The following is a 6000-nucleotide window of genomic DNA, read 5'->3' as shown; positions in this document are numbered from 1 at the left end:
AAATTCTGTTTTTATTACTATACTTTCCAACGTATTCTTCAATGAATCTGTCCTCTCCACTTTTTGCTATTTATTTTGTTCCCAAGAAATCGTGCATAATTCAGAAACTCAAAAAAGCCATATGTACTTGTGGGCCAGCAGGGTTCCAGAAACAAAACAGTACGCACCCTGAGGCTGGGTGCTCTTCCTGCTTTGTACAGGACTCAGAGATGGCTGGTGACTGCTGAAGCGGTGGAGGGTGCGGCTGAGTGCGCACGGGAGCGGGAGAGAGAGAAATTAGCACTGCTAGCCTACCGTATCTGACCCTGACGGTAAAACCCCCTACATTTATTCCCCTGTACTATTTTCCTTTGTATACCTGCTGCTTTGCACAACACATAATGTATCAGTCAGATTTCACCAGAAAAACAGGAGTTGTTGTTAGGTGCCGTCAAGTCGGTTCCGACTCATAGCGACACTATGCACCGCAGAACGAAACACTGCCGGGTCCTGCACCACGCTCACAGTCGTTGTTATCCTTGAGCCCATTGTTGGAGCCGCTGTGTCGATCCATCTCATTGAGGGTCTTCCTCTTTCCCTGACCCTGTACTTTACCAAGGGTGATATCCTTCTCCAGGGACTGATCCCTTCTGACAACATGTCCAAAGTATGTAAGACGTAGATGAGATTTATCACAACTGGTTTATGCGATTGTGGGAGCTGCCTAGGCAGGTCTGAAATCCTGGGGCGAGCCAGCAGGCAGGGCTGCAGGAAGACCAGGAACGGCAGGCCAAGCCGACTCTCAGGCCGCGGAAGTTCTTCTCTCTCAGGAAAGCCTCAGTTCTGTGCTGAAGGCCTGCCAACTGAGTGAATCAGCTCCGGTTACCAGGATAATCTCCGTTAAAGTCAACTGATTGTAGATGTTGATCAAGTGTACAAAACGTCTTCAAAGCAATTCCCAAGGTGATTCGTAAAAGTGATCATTGCGCATATTAAACTTTCAACAAATGTTTAAGGGTTTGTTTTCAATTTTTAAATTAAAAAAATAGTAATAACACGTATAGAATAGACCCAAGCCATAAATGTATAACCTAATAAATTGTTTAAAACAAACTAAAACCGAATCTGTTGCTGTCGAGTCAATTCTGCCTCATAACGACCCTATAGCACAGAGTAGAACGGCTCCATAGGGTTTCCTAGTCTGTAGTCTTTTGAGAGTAGAATGCCACATCTTTCTCTCACAGAGCGGCTGGTAGGTTTGAACCGCTGACCTCTCGGTTAGCAGCCAAGTGCTTAACCAGTGCACCAGCAGGGCTCCTTTATACTGTCTTGTAATCACAACCAAGGCCCCAAAATAGAACAGTGCAGACCCTAGGAGCCCCCTGTGTGCTCCTTCCTGATCTGACCACAAAGCTGGAGCAATTGGACATCTATAGGCAAAGAAAAAATAAAAAAGAATCTTCACCTAAATCTTAGATCTTTACAAAAACCAACTCAATATGGATCATGAACTTAAATGTTAAATGTAATACCATAAAACTTTTAGAAAAAAAAACACAGTAGAAAATCCTTGGGATCCCAGGCTAGGCAAAGAGTTCTGAGTTTTGACACCAAAAGCACAATATATAAAAAGAAAAATGGATAAATGGATCTCATCAAAATTAAAATATTTTTGCTCTGTGAAAGCTCATATGGAGAGAATGAAAAGATAAGCTACAGTCTGGGAGAAAATATTTGCAGACTATATATATGACACTTACATCAGAATACATAAAGAATTCTCAAATCTCAACAAGAATAACAAAAAAACCCCAAACGATCCAGTTAGAAAATGGGGAAAATACATGAGCAGATATTTCAAGATGTCAATAAGCACATGAAAAATTCGTCAACATCATTAGCTATCAGGGAAGTACAAATTAAAACCACAATGAGATATCACTACACTTTTAGCAGAATGGCTGAAATAAAAAATAGCGACTACATCAAATGCTGTCGAGGATGCAGAGAAACTGGATCTCTCATATATTGTTGGTGAAAATGTAAAGTGGTACAGCCATTCTGGAAAACAGCTTGTCAGTTTCTGGAAAAACTAAACACGTACTTACCATTTAACCCAGGAATTGCACCCTTAGACACTTATGCCAGAGAAAGGAAAACTTGTGTTCACACAGAAACCTATACATGAAAGTTCTTTGCAGCTTTATTCATAATAGCCAAAAACTGGAAACAGTCCAGATGTCATTCAACAGGTGACTGGTTAAAGAAACTGATACATTCATATCATGGGATACTACTTAGCAATAAAAAGAAATAACTATAGATAGACACAATAACTTGGATGAATTTTCAGAAAATTATGCAAAAAGTTATATACCTTGTACATCCGTATACCTAACATTTTGAAATGATGAAATTATAGAAAGGGAGGACAGATTAATGGGTGCTAGGGCTTGGGGATGGAGCAGGGGCAGGACTATGGGGAGTTGGGAGGTGGGCTTGGGATAGAAAAGGGATCCTTGTGATGATGTTCAGTATCTTGACTGCAGTAGTATCACACGTGTTAAAACTCTATAGGACTAAATACACATACACAAATGAGTACATGTAAAACGGGAAATCTGAACAAGACTGCTGGGTTGCATCAATGTCAATATCCTGGTTGAGGTATTGTAGTATAGTTATGCAAAACGTTACCCTTGGGGAAAAAACAGGAAAAAGCTGTAAGGGATCTCCCTGTATTATTCCATATAACTTTATGATTATAAAATTGTAAAATTTCACATTTCTCTATAAAATTTCAGTTGAAAAATTCTTCATAGGCCAATTGGCTAGAATTATTGGAGTTGGGCACTGGGGATCCGGGAAAGCCTTTCTGAGATGGAGAGCTAAATGAGGAAGGGAGAGAATGTTTCTGGCAGAGTAAGCCAACATCAAGCGGAAAGGCCCCAAGAGTGAGCTTGATATGTTCTGAGAACCGAAACAAGACGGAGGGCAGTGGGGCAGGAAGGAACCTGAGGTCATCTGTGTGGGATTTAACCCTAGTTGCTTAGTGCTTTCTTGCCATTTCCTAAGCTGGTATTCTACTCCACTTCCAGAAAACAATCAGTAAATTTCTTAGTTTATGCCCAAACACTTTACAGGATTATGTATGACAACATAGATGTAAGAGCTCACTATTCTGAGTCAAAAAAAACAAACAAACAGAAAACACAGCAATAAGTGAGGCATCTCAGGGTACTAAATGGCTATATATGATGCGTGAGAGCTGGAGGGGATCTGCAATTTGGAAAGGACTTACAATGATGATATATTTGTTGTCTTTTCTGACTGTCCAGCCAACCTGAAGAATAAGCATTGCTCCCATCTGCTAAAAGTGGAGGCTGAGCTCTGATGGTTCAGTGACTTGCCCCAAGTCTTCAGCTAAAATGCAGTGAGCAAGACACCGGCTGTAACTCATGGGAGGGAAAAGCCACTGAGCGCTGAGCACAGGTACAAAATGGTGGTGCAGTGGTTAGGAGCTCGGCTGCTAACCAAAAGGTTGGCAGTTCAAATCCACCAGCCTCACCTTGAAAACCCCATGGGGCAGTTCTACTCTGTCCTATAGGGTCGCTATGAGTCGGAATCCACTCGATGACAGTGATATTCCTCTGTGGAGTCTCTGCTGCTATCTTAGTTATCTAGTGCTCCTGTAACAGAAATACCACAAGTGGATGGCTTTAACAAAGAGAAATTTATTCTCTCACCCGTTAGGAGGCTAGTAGTCTGAGTTCAGAGCACTGGCTCAAGGGCGAGGCGTTGTCTCTCTGTTGGCTCTGGAGGAAGGTCCTTGTCTCTTCAGCTTCCGCTTCCTGGTTTCTTGGTGATCTCCATGTGTCTTGCCACCTATTTTACCCCATCTCTCTCTCTGCTTGCTTGTTTAATCTCTTTTTTTTTAATCTCAGAGGGGATATACCCTACACTAATCCTGCCTCATTAACGTAACAAAGGCAGCGCACTCCCAAATGGGATTTGTTCTAGGGTAAAAACATGATAAAGTTTAGTAAAGCAAAAAGAAAGTTTTATTTGGCATATATTCAAAAGGGCAAAAGTTGGAAGCAGATAAGCATGCTGCCACAGCCATGGTTGCTCGAGTCCAAGGGAATATTACAGAATAGGCTAGCGTGGGAAAACGGACAAGCATGCTGCTAGAGCCATGTCTCCTCGAGTCCAAGGAACGTTACAGAGTCAATGGTATATGCTAACATTACAAATGGGCAAAACCATCGAATACTTCACCTTTTCACAGACTGGCTAGAAACTGTGATCCTACATTTTGAATCGTCTTTCTTGACAATTATTGGTAAAGGTTTCAGTAATGACAGTCAGGAGGGTCCTCACTGGTCCAACAAATGTTACTATTCATTAAATGCTAATAGAAAAAGCTAAGAGTGGAAAGTCTGTGGGTTTTTTGTGCCGTGTTTTATGATTCGTTTATGTGAAAGTTCCCTGAAAGATGTTTTCCAAGATTGTCGTAACTATTGTCTTTATACCTCAGGGCCCAGTTGATGTGTCTTTGTGAGTCCACCTCCAGCTGGGTTACATTCTAGGACAGGGAATAATGGCTCCAATATTATCTCCTCAATCAGATAATAACCACAGGCATAGAGGTTAGGATTTACAACACATATTTTGGGGGGACATAATTCAATCCATAACAGCTGCTAACCAAAAGATTGGAGGTTTGAGTCCACCCAAGGTACACTGAAAGAAAAGGCCTGGTGACCTACTTCTGAAAAATCAGTCACTGAAAATCCTGTGGAGCACAGTTCTACTCTGACACACCCGGACTTGCGGCGAGGCGGCGAGTCAGAGTCGACTCATTGGCACTCCTCTGTGGAATTTGTGAAGAACTTCAGTCTGAGGTAATGGTTTAGAAAGAAACTAAATCAAGTAAAAGTGTCCCTGGAAAATATGAGTGCAGACAAAGCTGTGTGGAAGCACTTGTCTGTCCTTGGGCATTTGGTTTCTTAGATAGCATGTTCACAGAGACCCTGCGCTTTCATTCTGAGAAAGTCCTCACTGTGTGAGAAGTGCCTTCATTCTGCCAGTACTGTTTTCTTCTGCAGATTAAGACTGAGAGGACAGGAACAATTCGGCTCTTGGCATCCACCTGGTTGCTAGGAGTTACTAATACATGTTTTATGTGAATAGTTCATTGTTTATTCCTAAACGTGAAAATGTTTGTGGCAGTCTGCGCTTTCCCTTCAAGTTCAAATGGACAGCTCCAGTCACACAGACATCTTTCCCTTCACTGCAGTTCTGGCCACGAGCTGGGAAAGGCAAACAGGGAGAGTGAAGACCTCATTGGACCGGCCACTGGTTCAACTTGCCACTGATCATGAAGAATTGAGCCTCTCTGACAGACACACACACACACACACACACACACACACACACACACACACACACACACGTAAGGCAGGAGAAGGCTTTTCATTAGCAATGAAAATGCTGTTTTTCACCTATTGCATTGGTTTTAGGACCTACTGCCCTGATGATGCAGTGGTTAAGAGCTCAGCTGCTAATCAAAACGTAAGCAGTTCAAATCCACCAGTCGCTCCTTGGAAACCCTATGGGGCAGTTCTACCCTGTTCTATACAGTCACTATGAGTCGGAATTGACTCAATGGTAATTTTTTTTTTTTTGTAATGGGCCTGCCAACTGTGAAAAACACTGTTCTTTGCAGTTTTGCCTTCTGAATGGTGTTCTGGAAACACTATTCTTGTGGCTTTCTGTCCTCTCTGAGTGGTTTTCTAGAAAGACATAGCTGTTACCAGAATGGAAAGGGGAGAGCAAATGGTACAAAGCAACAGGGAGCAGGGCGAACGCAGGAGAGAAGAAACCTCAGTTAATATCTCAAAATATTATCGGCTATACCCTTTGGGAGAACATCAAGTCATTTGATGTTAGTGGGGCCAGAGTCTGACAGGCAGTGGGATGCCATTCTTTGGTCTGTGTGAGGCCTCTCAGATGCACCCT

This window comes from Trichechus manatus, unplaced genomic scaffold (assembly GCF_000243295.1).
Source record: "Trichechus manatus latirostris isolate Lorelei unplaced genomic scaffold, TriManLat1.0 scaffold00247, whole genome shotgun sequence".
Taxonomy (NCBI): domain Eukaryota; kingdom Metazoa; phylum Chordata; class Mammalia; order Sirenia; family Trichechidae; genus Trichechus; species Trichechus manatus.
The sequence above is the reverse complement of the archived record's forward strand: the minus strand, read 5'-3'. Positions refer to the sequence as shown.